The sequence below is a fragment of the Ambystoma mexicanum genome, chromosome 4q (genome assembly GCF_040938575.1).
Source record: "Ambystoma mexicanum isolate Mex_15411 chromosome 4q, UKY_AmexF1_1, whole genome shotgun sequence".
Taxonomy (NCBI): domain Eukaryota; kingdom Metazoa; phylum Chordata; class Amphibia; order Caudata; family Ambystomatidae; genus Ambystoma; species Ambystoma mexicanum.
Window position 1 is genome coordinate 349,710,591 of NC_090928.1, and position 13,077 is coordinate 349,723,667.

The 13,077-nt window shown below is 48.8% G+C and overlaps 1 non-coding gene across 1 annotated transcript; it reads right to left on the reverse strand.

Annotated features, from left to right (window-relative positions):
• Positions 1–217: 217 nt before the first annotated feature.
• On the reverse strand, positions 218–324 carry LOC138468608 (U6 spliceosomal RNA). Its single transcript, XR_011268360.1, has one exon. It is a non-coding gene; the product is annotated as a U6 spliceosomal RNA (small nuclear RNA).
• Positions 325–13,077: the final 12,753 nt, after the last annotated feature.

The following is a 13,077-nucleotide window of genomic DNA, read 5'->3' on the forward strand; positions in this document are numbered from 1 at the left end:
TTTCCCATCACTCATTGTCTCTCTTCCAGCAGACAAGCTATTAATACACATGGTGGGGTCAACATAGAAACATAGACTGCTCCATGAACAAGTCAATGTGCTCTGGTGCTTCTACTGTATCGATTTGCCGCAGCATAAAAATAGATTAACATAACATTACATGTTACTATGTTCTATATTGTGCATTTTATTTTTTATTTTTTATTTATTTATTTATTGTCTTATGGAACGCTTCACAAATTTGCGTGTCATCCTTGCGCAGGGGCAATGCTAATCTTCTCTGTATCGTTCCAATTTTAGTGTGTGTGCTGCCGAAGCAAGCACTATATTATGCATTTTAGAACGCCGTCATGATATTGATTTTTTTTAAAAAACATACCCAAGTGCTCCAATCAAAAGAAATCGTGAACACCACACTGAAGAATCACAGTGAGAGCGATATGTGTCTAAGCTTGTTTTGTCCTTGCGAGCTGGTGGTCATCATCTGGGAAAGTTTACATACGATTGTGCTGTAATGGTTCGTACTCAGACCTGTTTGGTGTTTTAACTCAAGTGGCATTTTCTACTTTCTGGATATATAATAGGCTTCTTCATTGCATTATTTTTGAAACCTACCATCAGTCATTTTTTTTTGTTTGTAAATATGTACTCTGCTCTCCTTACAAGCATGTCAACACCCCATTGATGGTTGAGGCTGAGTGAGAAATGCAGAGGTGGTTTTTACATCCCCTGGAGCTGTCGTCGTTGGCCTGATACATCTACGCATAAAACATCACTTTCCCACAAGACAAGGGGGTCATTTCCTGCAAAGCGGATACTATTTGCACTTTCATGCGAAAAAATTCCTCTGAATGCAAATCTTATCATTTCACCACATTGTGAAAATGTAAATAATAAAACGCAGTCAAAATTGTGTTACCTTTTACTTTTCACATGTGGTGATAATATATTTTGATTTGGAGGGAAATTGTAGCCGCAATTGACTTATTATCATTGAAAAAACAAATGCCCACCATTCAGTTTAGCAAAGGGAGTAAGTGAATTTTCTGTTTTCATGGCGTGACTGGGAAAAGGCAGGAAAGCAGCAGCGACACTAAAAGAGAGAGATTAGGTAAATGGTTGGAAGGCAGATCACTGGACTGGGGCACGTTTGTGAGACTGCGGTGAGAGGTTTGAAGGAAAGGTGCATGCTTTTTGACAGTAAAACCAAAATGGTTGTCATCCTGAGAAAGTGCACAGTTCGCTGAGAGAATATGGGTGGTTACAGATGGATTCTGAACACATTCTGAGCAATTTTGCTGGCCAGGTGCTCTACCATGGGTACCAATTATTGTTATTACTTTGTTATTATTATTATTTGGGTATTTACTCAGTGTCTACCTAGCTTTGAGAAGCAACAGAGTGCTTTGCAATCATAGGGGAAGAACCCAGGGAGGGAAGCAGAATAACAAAGGAGCAGGTAGCTCACAACAGGGGAGGGGGATTGCAAGCAATTTAGAAGCAAGGGATCTTCAAGTTACCAGGTGAGGAAAACATGGGGAGCATATTACTGAGTACCAGGCAGGGTGCGGAGTGGCAGGTGGGTGGACCTAGATGTTAGGGATGGGACATTCCTTCAAGAAGAGGGTCTTGATCTCCATCCTGAACTGTAGAAGCAGAATGTGAGTCTGATGTTGACTGGGAGGAGGTTCCAGAGTCTTGGTCGTTGACAAAAAAGGCCTGTCATCTGGTTCTTTCCTTCATGCATCTGTGGAGTTCAAGTATGTACATGAGCTTACTTCTGGTGGATAGTAGGCATATGGAAATGCTAGGTTTCTCAGTGAGGGAGCTTGAGGATCTCAGGGTGATAGCCATTTAAATGATGCAGCAGGATTTGAAGATGGTATAGGCTTGCAGTGGGAGCCAGTGAAGTTTGATGAGGGTCGGGTTATGTGGTTGAATTTGCTGGGTCATTTGATGAGGTGGGAGAGGACCGATGCTTGGACAGCAGATCTGAAGTTGTTATCTGGAATGAAGGGTTTGATTTTTCACAGGAGATAAAGTTGATACCAGGTCGATTGTGTTTTCCTTGGCATGTGCTGTTTGAAGGAGAGTTGCCTGTTGATGTTAAACCAAAGGGACTTGGCGCAGGTGGTCAGAAGGGATGTGAAGGCCGTGGTTTTCATAGCAGAGAGCCAGATCTTAATGTCAGGGTGTGCAGTGTTGTTGGTCCACAGTAGGAATTCAGTCTTGGATGGGTTGAGCTTCAGGTAAGCACTGGACATCCACGGTTGGAACCTCACACGGATCCAAGCCTTAAGCTTGTGGATGTCTTCAATGGAGGGCTTCCAATGGTATACTTTTTGCATAATATTCATGGTATATTATAATATAGACCAGACTAATTGAGTATGCATCATTTTGAAGATGAGATTCAGAGTCTATGCTGCAAGAAAGTGTATAAGGCAGCAAGTTGGCAAGTATTAACCTTTGCACCTGGCCAATGCAATTCATGTCTAGCACAACACAATGTAAATAGTGCCCTTTTGTAGTTTAAGTTCCTGATGCAGAGAAAAGTAGTGAATAATTGTTAACGTTCTTAGATGCTCACTACCATAGTATGGGAAAGTGCATATTATGTGTCACCAATGATAACAAAAAACAATGACAAATAACACACCTGTTACTGTATTTAAATTGTGTAATCAAATCGAAGGGAATAATTTCAATCATTTTCTTGAAACAAAAGGTTTGCGTGTTATGTATATAAGCCACTGCTCATGTCCTTTGCTAATATACATAGGTTGTGGCAAATGTTATACAAGGGAATTTTGCTCCAGCACAAGATTTACTGAAGTGAATCCTCTTGGTTCTACCATCAGAACTCTGGTTAGGAATGTATTACTCAGTGAAACATATATGTGATTCATGGAACAAATGTGCGCTGAAAATCGTGGCGCAAGCGTGAAAAAGCAAGCGCACGCGCACACGTGCGATTCACGGAAGGGCCTGCGTGTGTTTATCCAGGATGTGCGCCAAATCCAAGCATGGCGCGCACGGGCGCACACGTCACAGCAACATCCTGAATGCTGTGCGCGAGGGGCACAGCGAAAACGCACAACGTCAGCGCACACACCAAAAAGGGGACGGAACGCGGGGCGGAACACGCAGAATGGGGAACAACGCGTGAAAAAGAAAGCGTAACTGGGAAAGTACTGCAGGGAAATACACGGAAGCCCACACACACGCGAACAACACATATTCATGGAATCGAATACGGGAAACCCGTGCATGCCAAAAGACGCGCACAGGCGTCAACACATCCGCCACACGAATGCAGGTGGAAGCGTCCCCGCGCGCAGTATAAAAGTGCGCGCAAACAACAAACACATATATACAGCTAGGATGAATGCCCCATTTGTCGCAGCACTGATCATGCGACACCGCAGGAGGAGGAGAATAGCCAGGCCCCGCATTTTTTTGCCCCGGACCAGCCTTTTTGGGATGTCTGGTGACCAGGTCTATGGCAGGTATTGGTTTCCACCTCGTATCATCCTAGACCTGGTCAGGGAGTGGAAAGATAACCTTACATCACCCACCCTGTGCTCCGAAGCATTGAGCCCCGTGGAGAAGGTGCTCAATGTCCTGCATTTTTTGGCCACTGGGTAACTTCAGCAGACAACTGCCATAGTCGGGGGTGTCTCACAGGCCACACAGTCACGCTGCCTACACCAGGTGTTGGCAATCATGACTGCGCGCCCCTCAGTCCGCAGACACATATACATGTCCAGAACACCCGCAGAAAGGCAGGCCGTGGTCCAGGACTTTTACAGGGTGGCACAGTTCCCCAAAGTGCTTGGTGCCACAGATTGCACCCATGTGGCCCTACGTCCACCTAGGGCCACTGAGCACATCTATCGAAACCGCAAACACTGGCATTCCATCAACGTGCAGGTTGTATGCGATGCCAAGGGAATCATCACCTCTGTCTATGCAAACTACCCTCGGTCTACCCATGACAGTTTCATATACAGAATGTCTGCCCTGAGCCGGGCCCTGGAAGCTGGGAAGCATGGCGACACATGGCTCCTAGGTGAGTACAAATGCCTGTGCACATGCATGCATGTCACACACAGACAAATACACAAACCCAACTAATCACAACCATTATCAACCTCCCCAGGGGACAGTGCCTACACTCTGAGCAACCACATGATGACGCCAATCTGGAACCCCACCACACCACCCCAGGTAAGATACAACGCTGCCCATATTGCAACCATGGGCATAGTGGAGCGCACATTCAGAGTGCTCATGTCACGCTTCCGCTCCCTTGACCGCTCTGGCGGCCAGCTACTATATGCACCTCCAGTAGTGTGCAGGATCATTGTGGCAGCATGTGTCCTGCACAATGTTGCAATACGGCGGGACGTACCGGTGGACATGGTGGTGCCCCCACATCCCCAACCACATGCACAGGCGCTGCCCATGGGAGGGGAAAGGGCATGTGGTAAAGCAGGCCGGACCCAGCTTGTTGAAACATTTTTCACCTAAACTCCCACCCCTGCCGAGTGCACACAGGCCTGGCACATACCAGGTGATAATCGATGATGACAAAGAGACAGTCAACTGTCACAACCCTACCAACCTGAGACTATTGCCACGGAAGTGCTACATTGTGTGCATCCCTAGCTACTTAAACATAACCAATCCTGTGTGACCAAAAGGAATACATGCAAGGTGTGTATCACACCACCCCCTTGCAAAACAGGCCATTACAATCACTGGTATGTCGCCCAAACCCTCCCAAGGCACATCACCCTTGTCAGCCACACCATGACATGGCATGCAACAGCAAAAGCCCAACACATGACCAATTAGATACGATGAGACATGTGATAAAAGGAAAGAGGCCCAAGACAATCACACATGACATGGAATCAGATGAAATCACTGACCAACAAACTTCCACACATACAAAGTCATACACACATGCATGCCACCAGTGGTACCATCAACAAAACACTGAATGCCTCTTGTCATGCACATTGGCCAAGCCAAATCTGCTAATCCCTAACCCGTGTGCTGTGTGTGTCTCCTGCAACACATTGCTCAGCATACAGCACAGAGAGCAGCCATTGTGTTGGAGATACTCCTTCATCATCATATAAAAAGGACAAGCAACAAAAATAACCTACTGATGCATGTACACGATCCCCAAATGGTAAGTGATCATGTGCTGGAGGGACACTGCAAGCCAGAGAAGGCAATCTGTGTGCACGTGTGGGCATGGAAGGGTTGTTGAATGTGTGGTGGAGCATTGTGTAAGTGTATGTGTCAGTAGGGACATGCACTCAATACATGCATGTGAAATTAAGTGACACTCAGTGTCCTGTACATATGTGAACATTGCCCATGTGTACACCCCAGCATGTCAAACCACAACAATCCCCTGACACCTGAAAATTAAACACAACACAGGAACAGCCATTGACCAGCAGAACACATCGTGCACATGGTACTCCATAATTTGAAGGTCAGAGAGGGCAAAAACACTGTAGCCCAAGCGTACTGTCCCACAACAAAAGGCCCTCACTCGCCATGACCTTCTGAAGAACTGTGTCTGGGGTCTGTTGCATTCTTCCTTCTAGTCTACCTGGCTTCAGGATCCCACTACCCCTTGGTTTCCATGTTCTACCTAGCATGTAAATAGAGTCCAACCCCCTCAGAGGCCACCTTGACTGGTAAAAATACCAAATCGCAGAGAACTCCAAGGAGCCAAACCCCCAAACCAGGGAAGAAGTCTGTAGCCTCAAAAAAACTATGGAGAGTCTCCAGGAGATGAATAGAAGTTGCTGAAAATTGCCAGGTACAAGTCCAAGCAGAATGATAGAAGTACAAACCAGGTAGAACAGTTCAATAATGGTTCAACAGGATGGGTAGCATTTTCAGTACACAATAATCAATGAGGATGCAACAACTGATGGGTAGTGTCACAGCTCCGGTCTCCAGGCACAGTAGTGGCATGAACCAACCACCTCCACACCGTTCTGGGCGCCTGCAAGGTAAAACTTACACAGGCCTCCGAGACGCCGGCGGGAAAAGAGGGTTAAGGATCCGTTCTTTGGAAAGGCATCGGTATTCAAGATAATCGGAAAGAGGGTCAAGAGAGGGGAAGTAGATGGGCAAGGGAAAGTAGGCCAAAGACAAAATACAACTATTGGCAATAACACATACTCAATCATCGAAACCATGTTCTTCATGCACATTGTACAAAATGGGTTAAATGCAAGCCAAAGAGAAACTTATCTCTGAGGTGAGTGCTGGACTCCTGCCTGAGCACTCTCAGGTCCGGTAACAGGAGCAGTTCAATGCTACAAAGAGAGTGTGAGTTACTATTCTGTGTGTGTTTTCACCATACACACAACACCATTCATGCCGCAAAATTAGTGACTCCTCCCAAAAGAAACACTCTTGTCTGATGCTTGGTCTGTATACTTTTGCTTGCCCCCATGATGGGTCACACACTGTCAATGCAGTAAGGCAGCCTCATGTGGTCCCGCGGTAAATGGAAGAGCGATGTATTAAGGATCACACATGATACAATTTTCCTTGGGTGAGCTGCTAGACGCATGTGGTGAGGTGCAACTTCAGTACAAGTCGATGTTCTGGCAGCCGTGAATTTCCATAGGTAGCGCATGTGGCAATTTGCATATGTAAATGATATGCACTGGACTTGAGTATGTGCGTCGCTGGATGCCCCTGTACGCTGTATTAGTTTCTGGCTAGGAACGCTACTGCGATAATAACTCTGACTCCATGGAGCAGGGGGGACTCGAGGATATAGGTGACCCCCCATGCGTGTGCCCCTGAAAACTTGTAAAGCCACTTGGCATTTGTTCCTCAACACGGCTTAGCTGTTCTATGCGCTTGTTCCCCAATGCCTGCCCAAGCTCCCCTGCACTGGCGCAACTTAGCATGCATGTGCGAATGGGCTGGAGGAATGTCGGCTGGGGTGTGGACCCTCGTGCAGCTCACCTTGCTTGGAGCTCCTGGAAACATGTCTGCTCTGTCAGACGTCTGAGCACAAGCCCTGTGCGTCTGCGCGCGCATGCATGCACACGTGTGCACCACCCAACGTGGCAAAGTTTCTGTCGTTCTTGGCCCTGTGTCTGCTGGGAAAAGTAGTGTGGAGGCTAATTTTCCTGCAGAAAGGGCATACAAGCTTTTAATAAGGCTGGAAAGTTTCCTGTGTGTGTGTCTTCACGCTGGTTGTCACTGGGCCATGTCGGAGACCTACATCCAACCACCTCCCACCATCAGTGTGACTTTGACCACCAAAGTGTGCAGGCTACTGTCTACAGAATGAAGTGCATCAAGCACATATACAGGCAAGAAAAGAACATACATCACCATCAACATCAATAAATTGACATATCAATTGACATATCAATTGACATATCAATGATGTACTCACCAAAATTGATTGCAGACATGCTGTGGAGAAAACATACATTTCCCCCACTAGGACTGTCAACACAAGTAGTACAGCAGCAGACAGCTCACAGATATGACGAAAGTCCAATGCCCTTGTGTAAATGGTTGTAACACTGAACCATCCTTGTGAGCCCATGGAGAGGGGAAGCAGGAGTGGCATATGTGAGTCAGGACCCCAAGCTGCAAACACATACATGAGACAAGCTTGAAGGGCCCAGCTGGAACAGACAGTGGATGTTTTCAAAAGCCACAAAACACTGCACCATCACATAAATGCACAATAGACAAGCAATTTTAAACTATATTAACTAATTAAACTAAATATAAAAATCAAAAATGGCCACCTACGACCAGGGGGGAGGCACCCAGGAGGCGGGAGGTACAGGGTGCACCTCAACACCCACATGCGATGATGTCGAGATCAAAAAAAAAATCTCCATGGGCTCAACGCCTGCACAGCCCAACCTATGTGGGAGATAAGTTGTCGTCCTCCTCACCCTCTTACTCAAAAGGTGGATGTGACACAGTACCCTGATCATGCCTATGCGCAGCTTGCCCCTGGTCAGCAGCAAGTCTGGGGGACCGGTGAGCCTGGTTCTGTGCGGTGATGACACGTAGGTCAGCATGCAGAACCTCACGTGATACGTGTGCTTCCTCTTGTAAGGTAGCACGTGTAACACAGAGTTCTTCCTGCATGGCCTGGCATGACTTCTGGAATGCCTCCCGGCAAGCACGTAGCTCAGCCGAGATGGTATTCTCAAGCTGTTCCAACATCTTCTCTGTCCGCTGCCTCTGGGACATCAAGAGCACAACCAGAGTAGATCGGAGGGATTTATGGTCATCCCTCAGGGCCTCCCTGTGTGCCTCTGCGTGGACAGCAATTGCTTGATGCAGAGACACCATTTCAGCTCAGCGTGCCCTGTCTGAGGCCGCCATGCCCAGCCTGAGCGAGCGGGCCGTGGACTGTGCCACCCGCTGCTGGAGATCCACCTGCCTGGCAGGGGGAGCACGGATTGGGCCACATGTTCCATGCTCTAAGCGATATTATCAATAGCTGACCCCTGGTGTTCGGAATTGGCAACCATGGCTTGCTCCCACTCAGTATACCTCAGTGGCGCACAGCCACCGTGTTGCTGGGCTTGACACCCGCAGGGCCCAAGGAGCCGCGGTCCTTGTTGGGTTGCCACTGCCCGCAGCTGCAAGACTACATTCCTCCATTGATGTGAAGCCCCAGGCACATCAGCAACTAGTGTGGAGTGTGACTATGTGTCCCGATCCACCACAGGCGGACGTCCCACCACCGTCTGGCCCCTCAGTGCAGGTGTCATGGACAGAGGATTGTCCAAATCAGAATAACTCACCGTTGACAAATGGACATGACGCCAAAGTGATCATCCGGGCTAGACTCATTGCCAGCCCTAGACATGATGGTCTGGAGCACAAGTGGGTTCTCATGGCCTACCACCCCACAACCCCCACTTCTGCCGGGTTGCTGATGTGATAGCAACCCTGTGTCTGGTATGACATCACCATCCTCTGTCTCCATTGCGTCATCATCTGAAAAGTGTCGAAAAAAAAACATGAGTTTACATGTCAGAACCACATAACCCACACACACATAGACATCACATCAACAGCCAACACATGAAGCAGACATGTCACACACAAATGAGAACCTGGCATGCATCCAGTGGCATTGCTATGCAAACACATCCCAAAAGCAGAAATGGATGTGTCTAAATAGCAAAGCCTAAACACGTACACAATTTAGTATTTCACCTCCATCAGACACCACCTCGTTCTGACACATGTCACAGGCAGAAAAGACAGATGGCAACAAAGAGATGGCACATACCATAAGCATGTCTGAACTGCAAATGGACCACAGCTGCAAGTAGATCCAAACACACAATGACACACGTAATATGCATGTACATATGCATCACTAAACCATCATCCCCAATATAGCTTCATCCATCTGCTGCTTGGCCCGTACCGGGTGCCATGGGCCATGTAGATATAGTGAGTGTCCCGAGCAAAGCAAGGGCCTGCAACCAGGCATGAGGGACCATAACGCCCAGTACGGTCCGAGCTGCAGGCCATGAAGCCTCCTGAACACCCCTCATGGCCTGATTGAGCACATTGTGCTATGACTGTGCCCTATCCCATTATTCCGTGTGTAAATTCTGCACGGCCAGGCCCCACCATATTAGCTAAGTGGGCCTGGGCGTACACATACTGCACAACAGTGCACCTTAAGGATTATACCAGTTGAACATAATGTGCGCAATGCTGAAATCTCACCAGCATTAACGTCAATCAACTACATATCAGTCAGTCAACAAAAAAGCTGCGGAAGACACATGTGTAAATTAAGACTTTTACACAAACATAAGTGAGTAGCCGCAATGTTGAACCACAGAGCATTGAAGCTGCTTGCATATGTACATGTGAAAGCGTTCCAAAACACACCTTGCCCTGTACACCTGTATTGTGAACATGAACAGCATCCAATACAGCAAAGCAAGCAGCTACAACACTGCTTGCTTTGATGTATGTGAAAGTGTACACATACACACGTGTCGGCACCTCCACAGTCATCACAAACCAATTTGCAGGCTAAATTCAATCGGCACCCCACACCAGTTGTTATAGGCCGCACATTGACCAATCAACTTTGCTAGACTTCCACTAGGGAGTTCCAATACTGGGTACATGTGTCACAGGATGCACCTGTGCCTGTGGCATACATGACAGAGAATGGATGAAAATCTGACCATACATGCCAGGTCACTTTGACATTGCAGCAGTGAGTAGGCATGTAGAACGGTGTAACAGGGCTCAGAAGTGGGTTGATGCAGTGCAGAGCATGTATACCTTACCCACTATCTACATAAACAAGTACATTATGATGCCAATAAATAAACATGAAGGCAGTGTAAGGGCAAGTTCAGGTATCACGTGCAATGTGCATGCAATGGGTTGCATGCCTACAGACAAACCCCTCCCCCCAAGTGAAAATGCAGGTAGGCATTGCATGGCAGCGAAAGTGTGACCAGAGAACTGTGTATTGGCAGACAGTGTTGACTAGCGTCAATTGCATCATCTGAGTCAACTGACAACACAACAGATGAGAATGGGACAGTAAGCAGGACACATGATGAACCCTAAGTAGTACACCCATGTATACAGAAGCCACTACACCAGTTGAACAGAGTCAGGGGGCCTGAAACAGGGGGAGGCCTGTGTCCCACACAGACTGTGACACCCTAAACATGTGTGTGATGCAGGACTGAGCCAGAGTGGCCATGGAATGGATGATCAAATGCCATTCAATGTAGGGCATCCTGGACACGTACTACAATGATCATCTGGGCAAGGACACATAGGGGAATGCTTGGAATGCACATGGAGCATGAATGGGCACTCATGTCCCTGCAGAGCATCTGCCATCTGCACAGTCCCAGTGAGATACCCTGCATCAAGGACAGAGTATGTAGGCCACTGTATGTGTCTGGCAGGTTGGCAGTGAGAAGTGTGCATGTACACAGGAGCATTGAACAGGCCATTGCAGTAGTCCAACATGACACCCACCAGTGCCATGGTGAAATTGGGGTACTGTGGGGTAGGGGCAAGGGATCATGCCTATGTGGAGTACACGCATGCAGGCAGAACACACATTCACCTCAGTCATGCGATGACATAGTCCGAGTGCTGAGTGGAAAGACACCCCAGGCTACATGCAGAAGGGCCAGTAAGCTGCAACATGGACTAGAGGGGCAGCCGGGTGACTAGCATGTGAGCAGGGTGCAGGCGTGGTGATGAGGACAGTACCCATCAGCTCTACTTGTCCACCATCCTGCACAGCAGGCACATATCAGTGAAACATTGCATGACTTGCATATGACAACCATGTACACATAGCATGTAGTGGCAGTCAAGCAAAAAACATCACACAAGCAAACCACACATGGTCTGGACAAACAAGCGACAACACTCACTGGATGGGGCATCACAGTCCAGTATCTCTCCCACTCCTTCATACAATTCTGCCGGTATGAACTCCACAGCGACTGACTCGTGCGAAGTCAGGTCTTCCTCCTGAGCTGGTGACCCACCGCCAGTCAACCCAGTCATGGCATAATTGGAGGCATGCTTTGCCTTAGCACAGCATCGGAGGTCATCCTAACGCTTTTTGCACTCTTGAGCTGGGCGCACCTCATGTCCGAATGCACTCACACAATCTACAACATGCTTCCAGTGGGACATACGCTGGGCAGCCGTAGTGCGACAATTCGGCCCCACTAGCATATCATGGTCGGTTGTGTTCCCACAAGTAGTCCACAAGGAAGTCCAGTTCCTGCATGCAGAAAGATATCTTCCTCGACGTGCCAGAGGCCGGAGTCGTGTCTGGGGTCCCAGCCTCTGCTGCAGATGAAACAGTCCTCCTCTTGAGCAGTGGTCCGGACCCTGGCTGGCAAATTCCGCCCTGATCAGTATGGGCAGTGGTGCTGGTGGATTGAACAGAGGGAGTGGCAGGTGGAACAAGGACGGAAGCCCTGACTTGCGTCAGTGGCTGCTGGGTGCCCTGTAATGGACCCTGCGCAGCAACATCTGCTGTGCCAGGGTCATTGACCGGGACTGTCCTGGATGGTAGACTCACAGCCGGGGTAGTGTCGGCTGCATCTGCCCATGCACTTGCCAACACCTGGCTGCTTGGGGCAGCTGATGACAAATCTGCCGCAGGGACATGTGCCTCAGTCAGGGCAGCCCTACATGCACTCACGTTGTGCCTCCTGACCTTCTGAAAATCATCCTGGCACTCTTCAGGTGCCAACGCAGCATGCGCTGGCTGACCCTGAGCCTGGGTGGTGGTGTCCACAGCTGCACCTGCAGCTACCACTACCCTTGGGGCTGTGGCAGTCGATGAAACGGACTGCCGGGTCACATGGGCGCTAGTGCGAGATGCAAGAGCTGCATCTCCCGAAGCCACAGGTGGTGGTGGCATGACTGCACCAACACGTGGCACAACATCGTGCAGAAGTGGCGCATCCCTGCCTCTTCCCCCTCTGCAACCACCCTGGACACTCTGGAGTCCCCCTACTCCCTGGTCACACTGGCCACGTCCCTGACCATACCCGCCACGTGGAGTATGCCCAGCTGAGGCGCCCCTCACCTTTCGTGGCCTCCCAACCATGGCACAGATGTAGTAGTGCCGGCACCTATGTAGTATTGCCAATGGGAGGTGTACACAATTGTCCTGGGCAATTGGGGTGAAGGGGGTGCGGTACTAGATGTTAACAGCACCCCTGCACCTGCAACGCTGTATGTGACCCCAGTGATAAAGTGACGGGTCACGCAATGCTCAGGCACCCCAAAACTGCAGTAAAATCGTGCATGCAATCCCCGGTAGCCCACGTGTGTGGAATTAACCTCCTGCAGTACGCGTGGGACACGCAGGCTACTATGACGTCAAAAACGGGTGCACGATACACAGGGGCACTCGCAGTGGGAAAAATAGAGTGCGCGACTCACTGTCTGACTAGCTTGATAATGAAAAACACACGTAGCCAATGCCCCGCCAAAAGAAAAGATACGTCC